Below are 14758 nucleotides of genomic sequence, written 5' to 3'. Positions count from 1 at the left end.
CGCAATAGCAGCTCCCTATATTAAGAATAATGATTTTCTGACACCCCCATCACATAACCATAAATCATGTATCTCGAGATACATGATTCTACTGGCATACCAACTTTTACTTATGACATACCAATCATTTTGATATTGAACTATCTTTTACATTAGATTATTATGTCATGAGTACAAAATTTGAATTTTTAATAGAAGCTATCTTAAAATAATTTTTAAACAAAATAATTATTTTATATCAAAAGAATATTATCCAATTGCCTTTGGGCCGAGTTTCTATTAACTCAAGTTGATATTTTCAAAACCCTGGTCAACTTATTTTGGATTTTGAATTAGTCACTCTTGGTCTTAGACAAGTTCTAAAATAATAGGCTAGTTGTAGAATCGAATGGGCTTGTGTTGAGTATGATTTGATAGATTGAGTGAATTCTTTTTAAGTCTGTCGGAGTTGGTAGTTTATTAGACTAGATCTATCATGATCTCTCCTAGAAGCATAAAAAGTAAGATTATGCCATTTAAATGAAAAAACTCTTGTTGGAGAGATTTTATATAAAAAAAAAAATGAGATCGTGTAACATAAATGTGAGAAATTGAGAGATTTGTAGAGATATAAAGGAGTTGTAATTTTTATTGGAAAAATAAAAAACCTAAAATAATAGCAAAGAAGAAAATAAAAGATATCTAGGTCTGAAACATAGAGAAATATGGTATTTTTATTGAAAAAAAATACTAATAACCTAAACAAAATAATTAAGGTTCGGCGATGGTGAAGACACCATCACCGAAGAATGGCGTACCAAGATCGATGTACTCAATGAAGCTTGAGCTCTGATACCACGTAGAAATCTGAGTTTCTTGAGATTTCTTGGATGAATATTACAAAAAGCCCCAATATGGTATTTATAGACATTACATCAACCAAGATATATGAAAACTACCTAATATAAATATTCTAGAATATCCCAATTGATATATTCTAAATATCAATATATATTCTAGAATATCCTTCATCACAACCTTCCATTTGTGATGAGATACACTAACAATGATACAGTGTATCCCATGCATCTTAATATAATGTATCTTATTCTCTAACAATACTTGATCTCTGATTTCTCTTCCTCCTGGGAAGCATGTTGTTAGTTGTAAGTGGGTCTATGTTGTTAAATTTATTCTGATGGCACAATTGATAGATTGAAAGCTCAATTAGTTGTTAAGGGATACACATAGACTTTTGGAGTTGACTATGTTGAAACTCTCTCCATTTGTAAATCTTAAGCATTATCAATATTTTTATAATAGACATATTTGTCAATCATTAATTTTAAACTCATTCTTTATCATGACACTATCGAATTTCTTGTGTCATTGTTTGGGTGCTTATTTTAATCCATAAAGTGATTTGACAAAGCAATATACTTTCTTTTCTTATTATTTAACAATGAACCCTTTTAGTTGCTTTATCTAAATTTTCTCATTTAATTCACTATTTAGAAATTTCGTTTTCACATCCATTTAACGTATTTCAAATTATATAAAGCATCAATCGCTATTAACATCTGAATGGATGTTATTCTTATCACAAGTAAATATGTATCAAAATAATCCAAATCTTTTTTTTTTTTTTTTTAATCTTTTGGCAATAAGTATTGTCTTATATATATATATATATATATATATATATATATATCAATAGAACCATCGAATTTTATTTTTCTCTTAAAGATCTATTTGCAATCTATTGGTTACTTTATGATGGAAGCCATACTAATTCCCATATATGATTTTGGATAATGGATTCAATCTCATTATTCATAGTCTCTTTTCAAAATGGTGCTTCAAGAGTTGATATGGTCCCCTTAAAGCTTTGAAGCTCATTTTCCAACAAATGTGTTAGAAAACTAGACCAAAAGATTTAGAGATCCTAGCATTTTACTACGTCTAGGTTCTTGATCATCTTTTGTATTATCCTGACCAACAATATGCTTACCATTATTAAGTGAAAACTCATGTGGTCTTTCATATAAATACACATTACGACCAACTTTGCACAGAAAGATATTTTCAAAATATACAATATCACGAGATTCAAAAAATTGTATTCTCATGTACATCAAATATATCAAAATTATGCATAAGAAAACAATATGCATTATCATCCTCGTTGAACTGACACATCGATCTGCAATATAGTTTTAGGTGTGACAGATTGTATTTCTTGAGTATTTCAAATTATATAAAGCATCAATCGCTATTAACATCTGAATGGATGTTATTCTTATCACAAGTAAATACGTATCAAAATAATCCAAATCTTTTTTTTTTTTTTTTTTTGAATCTTTTGGCAATAAGTATTGTCTTATATATATATATATATCAATAGAACCATCGAATTTTATTTTTCTCTTAAAGATCTATTTGCAATCTATTGGTTACTTTATGGTGGAAGCCTTACTAATTCCCATATATGATTTTGGATAATGGATTCAATCTCATTATTCATAGTCTCTTTTCAAAATGGTGCTTCAAGAGTTGATATGGTCCCCTTAAAGCTTTGAAGCTCATTTTCCAACAAATGTGTTAGAAAACTAGACCAAAAGATTTAGAGATCCTAGCATGTTTACTACGTCTAGGTTCTTGATCATCTTTTGTATTATCCTGACCAACAATATGCTTACCATTATTAAGTGAAAACTCATGTGGTCTTTCATATAAATACACATTACGACCAACTTTGCACAGAAAGATATTTTCAAAATATACAATATCACGAGATTCAAAAATTGTATTCTCATGTACATCAAATATATCAAAATTATGCATAAGAAAACAATATGCATTATCATCCTCGTTGAACTAACACATCGATCTGCAATATAGTTTTAGGTGTGACAGATTGTATTTCTCGAACTCTAGGCATTTGAATTTGGTTGGTAGTTGTGCGTTGGGATAGAAACAAAAGTCCCTAAACTTAGTTCCTCCCAAGGTGTTCATACCCTTGATTCTCCTCATCTCTTCTTGAAGAGATTCAATCTACTAAGAAATCTTCTCAATTATCGTACTCTTGGCTTTGATGGCTCAATAATCACATTCGTCATCATGGATGATCACGGGAGGTGTTGATTCTATAGAATGTATAGCGAATGTCCTTGGTACCCCGGAATCATAGGGGCCAGAGTAGTTTATTTTTTTGGCTTTAAAAAAGGTTGAGACGTGATCATGATTATTTTAACAAGAATTTTGTACAAGAAAGGGGTATGGGGCCTGATTTGATGAAAAGATGATGATTTTTTTTATCGTTTTGATAAAATATTATGAACCTGAAAGAGTCCTCGATCTGCGGGGTGTGCGGATCTACCTTTAATTTTTGAGATTTGGGAGTCGCCACCTAGTTATTACGATCTAGGAATCGAGCATTGACTCAAGATGGATAAAAACAACTAATTTACAAAAAGAAACTAAATCCGGGGATCACATTACGGGGTTGGAAGGTATTAGGCACCAACCCCACCTAACAAACGTTGGTCTCTACTATTTTCCAAAAAGATTACATTGCTAAAAAAACCTAAAATAAATAAAAAAGATAAAAGAAAAATATATTTATACGATCGCAACACTTTTTTCCTTCAGAACTGATAGAATGGTTCTTCGTAAAATACTCATTGCTTTGTTTCCATCATTGGATCCGCTCCAAGATGAAGTACCTCCTTCTTAAATCTAAGTATTTTCTAAATTTACTGATGGATTTCTAGGTATTTTGTGGAGAGTTTCTGGGAGTTTGTGAACAAAAATTAAGATTTGGATAATAGGTAAGGGGTTAGAACTTCAAAATCAGGGTTTTGAGAAGGCTATGGAGACTTTTTGACCTACTTTTTCTAGGGTTCTCTTTGACCTGCGAAATTAGGTTGTGGAGGCTCTCTATTTATAGAATTTTTTTAGTAGAGTTAGTATTTGATTAGATTTCTTTTAGATAAGGTAAATTAGGATTTTGATTTTAGTCTTATGAGATTGACTTGGTCTTTTTATATTAGGATTTTAATTAAGATTTTGACTTAAGTCTTATGAGATTGACTTGGTCTTTTTATATTAGGATTTTAATTAGGGTTTTGACTTAAGTCTTATAAGATTGACTTGGTTTTTTTAGATTATGATTTTAATTAGGATTTTGACTTAAGTCTTTTGAGATTGATTTTGTTTAGATTTTTAAATTAATTTTACTAAGGTTTTACTTTATGTTAATTAATATTTTATTTATTAATTTCGAAATTAAAAATTTTAAAAATTAAAAAATTACCGTTTTACCCCCGAAGAGAACTTTTGCATTTCAAGTCGATTTTCGATGTTTCGGGATATTTTGAAATCAATTTTTCGTAAGGAATTCAATGAGATTATTAATTTGTGTCATTTACGAATTTTTTGTCATGAAATGATCACGAATCCTATGAGGGGTATTCTCATAATTTTGTCGAATCTGGTAAAAATTGACGAAATAGTTTATTTGATTTCACTTTGTCATTTTATGTGTTCGAAAGAATTTTTCTAAGCATAAGGGGGGCTCTAAGAATGTTTTGATGTTAGGGGTATTTTTGTAATTTGGTCATTTTTTAGTGATTTTTACCGTGAAACTTCTTTTTGTCTATGAAATGATGATTTTCATATTTTTAGGATTATATTTTCTTAGCGTAGCGTGGTTTTTACAATTTTGTTAGTTTGAGATACCTCATCCGAATTTTTAAAACATGTCTAGCAACAAAGTAGAGCATTGGAATATCATTCATCATTGGGAACCATCGCAATCAGGCTGATGAGTTGATCAATCAGGCAAGTACGAAAATGAGGTATTTACAAAAGTCGATCGGGATTCGTTGTAGGTTGTTGACCCCATTGGGGTCCATTGTGAGTAGTGATTTCAATGATGGATAACGGATCCAATTAAAATGAATTAGACAATTGTAAACTCGATTGAGGTAGAATATGAATTGTGGACCCGATTTGAGTAGAGTTTGAATTATGGATCCAATTTAGGTCAAATATGGATAGTGGACTCGATTTGTGCCGAGTTCAGATCATGGACACGGTTTGGGTCAAATATGGATTATGGACCTTGTTTGGGTCGAATTTGGATGGTGAAGCCGGTTCGGGTCGAATTTGGATCGTGGACCCAGTTCGGGTCAATTGAAGGATAGTGACTTTGATTAATGAAAATTCATTTGAAGAATCATCATTGATAGTAGGGGAAAATGTATCCTACCCTTAAAGAAAGGTGGCGGATCTGAATCTGTGGAGAATGATGAACGGGCCCAATTGAGGCTCATTAGTAGAAAATTATTGATAAATTTTGAGTTTGAGTTCCATAAGATGTAGGTATTTGAGCATTTTGAAACTTTTATTTTTTGAAATTCATTTTGAAATGTCATATGAAAATAAAGGTTTCATCACTTAATCGAAGAGTCGCAAATCGATGGGCTTAAGGATTGAACAATTTGGCGTATTTCAATTTACTAAGTTTTAAATCCGAAAGATAAACAAGAAAAATTTCGACAATTTTTTTTTAAGTTTGTTGGTCCAAATTTTAAGGCACATTACCTCTGATTTTTTCCTTGGGCCAAAAACTTGTCACATATGTTTTTTTTTATGTGTTTTGCAAATGAAAAGGAAAAAAAGAAGTAAAAAAAAAAAACACCTAAATCTATACAATTTTGCCTTCGAGGATGCCCTTATGAGCTTACATCTTGGGCTTCAAGGCCGTAAAGAAAATACAACTTGACATTGGGGGTCAATGTATTTGTTTAGAATGTATGTCCTACCACATCTAGTCGGGCATATGCATGTGACTAATAGGTGGATTACGATTACCCGATCTTCAAACCTCGATGCATACCAGAGTACACACGTCGTAAGGTGATGATCGAATTTGATGTATTCGTCCCTGACACTTGAAATAATCAATCTTAAACTATAGAGCTACTAAGCATCGGGATTTGATATTTTTAAAGGTGGGGTGGTTGTGCAATGGGCTATGAACCCCAAGTGTTTGTGTATTTTTTTCATTCATTTTTTTTATCAACCCCCTTACAAGCCTTTGATTAAATAAAAGATAATAAGTAAATATTACAACATTTCTAATGTAGCAAAAGAAACACATAAACAACAAATAAGATTAGAAGGCAAAAGTTTTTTTTTTTTTTTTTTGCAAAATGACCAAGTCAACAAGAGGGTTGAATCTAGCTTCCCCAACGGAGTTGCCAGATTTAGATATGTGATTTTCGAATCCAAAGATCACCTGTACAAGGATTTGGAGTCTCCACCATTCCTTTTTGTAAAAGGATGTGAATGATCACCCAGAAATATTTAAAAAAAAAACGTCATTTGGGCATCGTAGTGACTTGTACAGATTAGGACACCGATCCACGTAGGATCTAGGTAAGGATTCTATTAGAAAAAGGGAAAATGCTAAGTACCACTCTCTTTTCATCTAATGATGGTAACATTAACAACGTAAAGAAAATATAATAAAGAAAAAAAATATTGGGAAAACAACGATTTTTTTTTCTCTTACACGTAAGGGACTTTTGATGTCGGTTTAAACTAAAAGAGTCATCTCATTGAGAGAAAAGACCCTACTATGTCTTGCCTCAAATTCACATGATTTTTGAAAAGTATGGGCTTTGTGATCATTGATACATTCTCATAGAATGCAAAATGCCCAACTATCGATAGCCTCAAACGATTTTTTCGTGGTGTGTGCAAATTATGAAAGGGGATTAAAGGTGGTAAGATTTTATTTTGAAATAAGGGATTTCAACCCCTACACTTTTAACCAAACCGAAGTCCGATCTACCGGAGATAGGGAGGTTGGCATTACATCTTAGAGGATTTTTAAAAATGAAATTAAAGAAGTGAGGAAAGAGGAATAAAAGAGGGGAGAGAGGGGAATTAAAATGAAAATCTTATTCTAGACCTACTTTGAAACTTTTACTTTCTTTTTCTTCTTTTTTGAATTTTCTTTTTAATCTTCGAAGGGGTCCTTTTAATCTTGATTTGGAAGGGTTGAGACTTTAATGATGAAAATAGAAATTGTTTTAGTATAAGGATTGTGAGTTGTGAGTTGAGAAAGATTGATAGTTAAAAGAAATGACTTGAGGAGGATGTTCAAGCATGGGTTTTTTTTAGAGGGAGAAGGGATTTTTATAGGTTTTGAAGATCTTTTTTGGGGTTAGAAATGTCAAAAATAGAAAATTAAAGGATAATGGTGAAATCGCCTCGACCCATTTTCCACCAAATTGTAGATAAGGGTCCGATTGGTAAATGGGGGATTTTGAAAGATAGGAGTCGCCACCTAGTTTAGGTCTAGGAACCATAAATGACTTTGAAATGGATCGGGTCGGTCCACAGATCAGAGAAATGGGTAAGGGGTCAGATTACGGGTTTCGGAAGGTGTTAGGCACCGAACCCGTCCGATCGAGATAATCGGTCTCTACTACGATCCAAACTATTCTACAGTCAACGGGTAGAGACTAAAGTCAAGATTATGGTCCAATCATCATCAAATTATATCGCATGTGCTAAACGAATCTCAAGGCTAATATTCCCCAAATACCGTATAATTTCTCAAATTCCGCATAAAAATGAAAATATTTGAAAAAACTTTAATTTCAACCTATGCTCCAAAGTCCACAAGGCAACATTTCAATTACAAATCCAAATATATGAAGATTTTCCAAATCAACTAAAATAGGAATTTGTGAAAACTTTCTAAAATGGAAAATTGGGAATGTGAAACTTCTAATTTGGGAGTTTCTAAATAAAAATTTGAAATTTCCTAAATTGGGAATTTATGAAAATATGAAAATTTTTCAAATTGAAAACTTGAAAAAGTAAACTTCCCAAAATAAAAACTTATTGATGATTTTCCAAAATAGAAAATTACCCACATATGATAGATTCCGAAATTAGGAATTGACAAATACGAATTTTCCAAAATGGATAGTCGTAAGTATGGATTTTTCAAAATAGACATTATGGGCATGGACTTTTCAAATTAACAACTTGCAAATATGAATTTTCTAAAATAGAAAGCTATGAATATGCATATTTCATTTTTACTTTGGAAAATAAAGAATTGCTATGAATGCCATGGGCCAATTTTATGGAAAAAATTGACTTTAAACCCCCCATATCCACAAAAAATCAGTGAATTGACTCACATAGGAAATTGATAAAAAAAATCCGATTTTAAACCTCCTATGTGCATAAAAATCAGTGAGTCGACTCAAGTGCATATTATAAAAAAAATCGATTTTAAACCCATACGTGCACACAAATCAGTGAGTTCACTCGTTTATCCATTTTATCAAAAAGGTTGATTTTAAACTTCTAGCGCACATAAATCAGTGAGTTCACTCGTTTATCAAGTGAAGTCTCAATGTCCCACTCGATGCACTCCCTAAAACAGTGAGTTGATTCACTTCTTTTAGAAAAAAAAAAGAAAAACTTTGAACTTCCAAGGTGCGTAAAAAAACAATAAGTCAATATGCAAAATCCCAAATTAATATTCATAAAGAAAAATCCACACATGAAACAACGATTGAAAGAGAATAATAATAAATAAAATAAAAAACAAACTTACCACCAATGAGAATTCGACTACGTGGGATCCTTTCAAAGTTATCCGATTGTTCACTGTCAAAGGTGTGAGAGAGATGAAGTAGCTGTGAGGTGTCGAGAGAAATGAAAAGAGGATGACGGAGATCAGATTGAAAGGGAACTTGAAGGGGAATGAACGCCGAAAGATCTGAGGGTCGTTATTGAAGGGAAGTGAAGTAAACGATGGGGAGAAAGATTGTGAGAGTGGCTGAACGTGGGAGGGAGTCTGTGAAGGGTGGCTAGACGATAGAGGAAGGATGTGACAGGGTACTGGATGTGAGAGAGAAACCGTGAGCGATGATGGCAGCGTTGCCACTGGAGAGGTTGTAATGGCTGAATGTGACAGAGAATTCGAGAGTAAAACATGAGAACATGAAAGTAGGGAAGTCACCATGAGGTGGCTGTTGCAAGAGGGTGAGGGCTGTTGTAAGGAGACGTCAAAGGGAGAAAGAGGGATTTGATGAGTTGTTGTAATGGCTGAAAAAGAGGGATGGAAGAAAGTTATGGGCTGCTGTAATGGCTTGGCTATTGGGTATTAATGAAGAAGGTGGAAAAAGAAGAAGAAGAAGTGAGACATATTGGGCAATGTTTTGGGACGTTAGTGGCTATTCAAAGAAAGTGAGTGAGAGTGTTTGTGTTGTTGTAACGAGGCTGCTAAACAAAGGTTGGAATGGCTGTGGGTTGAAGAACAAAATGAGAAAAGGGATGTTTAGGATGTTGTAGAACATAAAAGAAGAAAGGAGAATAAGAGATGGTGGTGTGGCTGCTGTTGGAAAGAGGAGTGGAGGACATGGGGTTGCTGTGGGGTGTTGGACAGAGAAGTAGAGAACGTGAGGTTGTTGTGGGATATTGGAACGAAGAGAAGAGAGGCTGTTGTACGTTTGGGGCTATGATCAATGGTGGAAATTGCAAGTTAATGGAGAAGAAGAGGGTGCAATAAGAGGGGTGTGATCAATGATGGAAGTTACAAGTTAATGGAGACAGCAAGTTCTCAAAACGAATGAGCAACAAGGGGGTTGGGTGGTAAGGATGTGAGTGCAAGAGAGGGGTTGCAGCAAGAGGAAGATCAACTCGTTGGAGAAGAATTCAGCCAAGAAGGAGGTAACAGTCCAATCGAGAGGAAGAAGAAACCTTTCTCTTTCTTAAAAAAAAAAAAATCAGTTTCCTTCTTTCGCTGTCCAAAACGTCAGATTCCTTCTTGTTTTTCCCAAGAATGTCAGCCCTCTCTTTTGATGGGTCCAAAAAGATGTCAACCTCCTCCACAAGAGAACATATGATTCTCTTTTTATAGTGTCCACTTCCTATTTACTCTTTTTCTAAACTTTTTCTTTCCTTCCTTTTTGATGATTTTATTTAATTTATTTTTATTTTATTTGCTTCTTTCTTTGACCGAACCAATAGAGAGAAGATCTCTCCTTTTGAGTTTAGAAGGAATGGGACCATGATCCCACGCTTCGCAACCCATGGTACGTTGGTGATAAAAAAAATTGTAATCTTGATTTTGATTTTGATTACATTAAAATTTCAAATTACTTAATTAATTTTTAATTTTCAATTTTAATTTGATTAAGTTAAAGTTTTAATTTGATGGGTTAATTGTTTTTTGATTTGAATATTGATTGGCTGATTAATGTTAATGAGTTGATCGGATTTTACTTTTAATGTTACTTAGTTGATTTAATTTTAATCTGGATATTGATTGGTCGATTTTAAATTTGGTTGGTTAATCGATTAGATTTTAATTTCAATTTGATTGGTTGAATGGATTTTAATTTCAATTTAATTGGTTGATCGAATTTTAATTTAAATGTTGATGGGTTGAATAAATTTGGATTGAATGTTGATTTAAAATCTTCAAGTTGATCATTTGAATTTTAATTTTCATTTTGATTTAAAAAAGTTTCAAGTTGGTTATTTTATTTTGATTTTCCTAATAGTCAAGGTCTCTATATGAAAGTTGGACATCAATGGGCGTTTCGGTCATTTTTTGATTTTTTTCATAAATTTCTCTGATTTTAAAGATTTGGGTCCCGTTAGACTTGAAATCTCATTCTGAGTGCAATGGAAGTACTTTCAAGACTTTTCGAAAGTCAGAAATTTATTAGGTGTATTTTCATCATTTTTTCAATTTTGGTTCATTTTGGTGAATTTTGGCGGGAAGTTTCTTTCAGTTGCAACGTGATTATTTCTAAGTCTCGAGGTCATGTTTTCCTACCGTAGCGAGGTCTCTAAGTTATCCAAATGTGTAGCGAACCTAAGCGTATATGCTTACAAAGTCGAGTGTATGGTGTAGCGATCCTAAGCGTGCATAATTCTATGTCACGTGTCAAAGAGAAAGAAAATAATAAAATTAGAAGATAGGGGGAATTGGAAGAATGTTTTTCTCAAGCTTTCGAGTTCTTTGCGCTTATCATTAGGAATCCACAGCAACCGAGTGACGGATCGCCAAGTCAGGCGGATGCAAAAATGGGGTGTCTACAAATGGCATGAGGTGTAAGCATTGGAGGGTTGTTATTTTAGGGATGGGTAGGGGTATTTGTGGAAGGTGATATAAATAAGTCATTCTTGACCCAAGTAGGTTGGATCTTTCAACCCATATGGGTTGAGTGTTAGGTAGGGTTAAGGAATGTGAGTATTAGTTAAAAAAATGATTGTATAAGAACGATAATTGTAGATATTTTGGGAGGGTGGAGGAGATGGTCACAAGTGTCCTAAGGATATGAAGGTGTATGTTAGGTGAGTTGATTAAGGAGAAGGAATGTGAGTTTGGTTATTTTTGAAATGATAGGGGCATGTTATTATATGAGTGTAGGTTAAGGTATGGGTTGGTTTGTTTTTTGAAGGTGATGATGGGGTTAGGTAGAAGAATTTGAGAGGTGAGAGGTGGTGATGACAAGTGTCCCCCTTGATGGTTACATGGTGAAAGCGCCCTCGATCCGCGAGGTGCGTGGATCCGTTTTTGACCTTTGAGGTTTGGGAGTCGCCACCTAGTTATTACAATCTAGGAACCGAACATTGACTCTAAAAGACAAAAAAAAAAAAAAAAACTAATCTACGAAAAATAGGAAACTAAGTCCGGGGATTACGTTACGGAGTTGGAAGGTGCTTGGCACCAACCTCGCCCGGAAAACGCCGGTCTCTACTAATTCCCAAATAAACTATATTGCTAAAAGACCTAAGTAATAAAATAAAATAAAAATAGTCACATTTTTTGAATGCAATGGTTTTGTTCCCTCAGATCTGACAGAACAACTCCTTGTCCGCGCTTCGTTCTGTTGCCGGATCTGATTTCTGATCTCCAAGTTGAGGTATCTTCTTCTTAGATCTATGAGTTTTCTAATTTTTTTATGGATTTCTGGGTGTTTTAGAAGGGTTTTTGGGTGTTTTTTTTATAGCTAAAGTTAGGGTATGGATGTTAGGACTCCAAAATTAGGGTTTTTGAGAGCTTAGGGTAGATTTTTGATTTACTTTTTCTAGGGTTTATTTTTTATATGAAAATAGGTTGTAGGGACCCCTATTTATAGATTTTTTTAAGTGTTGTTTTGATAGAATCAGTGTTTAATTACAATTCTTTTAGAAAGAGTTATTGTTTATTTAGAATTGTTTTAAATAGAGTTATTATTTAATTAGAATTCTATTAGGGTTTTGACTTTTAGTCTCACTTGATTGACTTTAAGATTTTGACTTTAGTCTCACTTGATTGACTTTAAGATTTTGACTTTAGTCTTACTTGATTGACTTTAAGATTTGACTTTAGTCTTGCTTGATTGACTTTAAAATCTTGGCTTTAATCCTACTTGATTGACTTTAGCCTTACTAGATTGACTTTAAGATCTTGACTTTAGTCTTATTTCATTGACTTTAAGATTTTAATTAAGATTTCACTTTACATTAATTAATATTTTAATTGTTAATTTCAAAAATTTTAATTATTAAAATTGTAAAATTACCGTTTTACCTTCGGAGAGGACTTTTTGCGTTTTAAATCGATTTTCAATGTTTTAGGATGTTTTGGCATCGATTTTTCGTAAGGAATTCAATGAGAATATTAGTTTTTATCATTTATGAAATTTTTTGTGCGAAATGGTCGTAAACTTTGTGAGGGGTATTTTCATAATTTTATCGAATTTTGTGAAAATTGATGAAATGATTTATTTGATTTCGATTTATTGTTTTATGTGTTTGAAAGGGTTTTCCTAAGCGTAATGTAGGCTCTAGGATTGTTTTGAGGTTAGGGGTATTTTGGTAATTTGATCATTTTTTAGTGATTTTTACCGTGAAACTTCTTTTTATCTGAAAAATGATAATTTCTATGTTTTTGGGATTATATTTTCTTAGCGTAGCGTGATTTTTATAGTTTTGTCAGTTCGAGATATCTCATCCGGATTTCTGAATCACATCTGATAACAAAATAAAGCATTGGAATTAACATCCATCATTGAGAACCGTTGCAATCGGGTTGACGAGTTGATTAATCAGGCGAATGCAAAAATGGATTGTCTACACATGGACCTTTATTGATTGTGATCATGGGTATGGGTATAGGTATGGATCGAAATATGGATTTGGGTTTAGACTTAATTGAATTTAGAGTAAGATTCTTCCTTGAAGTAAATTTCAGCACAATCTTTTCTTAACCTTCAACTATTGAAGTAGAAGAGTTGTCTATAAATAACTTTTATCTAAGTTACACTTTCTTGTATTGAAATGAAACTCTTGTCAGAACATATATATCAAGTGGCCCATGTGTAAATCCACTATGCTTTATTATTTTCAATTAAATTGATTTTAGAGACAATTGCAGAGTGGTTGATGTTGGAAACAACCACAAGGTTTTCTACTTCAATTTATTTCCAATAAAATTGATTTTAAAGACAAGTGCAGAGAGGTTAATGTTGGAAACAAATGTTACAAGATTTTTTACTTCGATCAATTGGATTTGAACAGGTTTATTCTTCGATAAATCTTACTCTTTGCGCTTGCATCAATCCTTTGCTCGATATCTAGGTTTGTTGCACACATAATAATTTCCCTTGAATCTTTTATAATCCTTATCTATAGGACCCTAACTACCCTGATTGGAAAATTTCCTCTTTTTGTTTGATTTAGGTCTTTTATCCTCTACAACATTAGCCTTAGATTCCATAGAATGATTCTCAACTTTTTTTCAATTATACAATTGTTTTCTTCAATTCTCAACCTTACAACCAAATTTTTCATCTTAATATCTTTACATTTATGTTTTAAATAGTTTTTAAAATCTTTTTGCAATGACAGGATTTTTCAATTATGCAAACTAGAAAAGTTTCATTAATTATCATACCTTTTGCATGAATTTCATACAAGATAATTTGAAGATGTTGGATTTGACTCATAATAATCTTGAAATCTACCATTTTAAAATCCAAAAATTGGCCAACAATGAATTTCTTGGTTCTAACATCTTATATTTTGTAGTTTTTATCTAAGGATTCTCACACCGCTTTTATAGTTTGGATTGTACTATATACATTATACAATATATTGTCCAATCTATTACATTATACAAAATGTCAGGTCCTTGAGCGTAAGCTCTCACTAGAGGTGTCAAATCCTTGAATTTTAGAAAATTCTCCCTGACTAATGCAAAAGTGCACGTGTGTGTATTGGTGTGATGCTAATTTTGGAAAAGTGCACTTCTATTTTGCGTATTAATGAAAAAACTGAGTAAGGTGACTGAGCAAAACCTGAAATCTGGGTAAAACCTGAGAAAAAATTTGAGTTTGAACAAAGAAAAATAAGATTTGAGAAAAATTCAAGCAAAAGTTGAATGTCCTACTCTACCTACCCTGGGTGAAAGAGTAATGAACTTAGCTTTTTGGGAAGTTCTACTCTACCTACTCGGAGTGAAAGATTAATGAACTAATTTTTTTGGGAAGTTTTACTCTACCTACTCGGAGTGAAAGAGTAATTAACTAATTTTTTGGGAGTCTTATTCTACCTGCCCAGGGTGAAAGAATAATGAACTAATTCTTTTGGGAAGTTTTACTCTACCTACTCGGAGTGAAAGAGTAATAAACTAACCTTTTTGGGAGTCCTACTCTAACTGCCCAGGGTGAAAGAGTAATGAAGT

This window comes from Akebia trifoliata, chromosome 1, assembly GCF_017979445.1.
Source record: "Akebia trifoliata isolate Shusen 1 chromosome 1, ASM1797944v1, whole genome shotgun sequence".
In the NCBI taxonomy this organism is placed as follows: Eukaryota; Viridiplantae; Streptophyta; class Magnoliopsida; order Ranunculales; family Lardizabalaceae; genus Akebia; species Akebia trifoliata.
Note: the sequence above shows the minus strand (reverse complement) of the source record.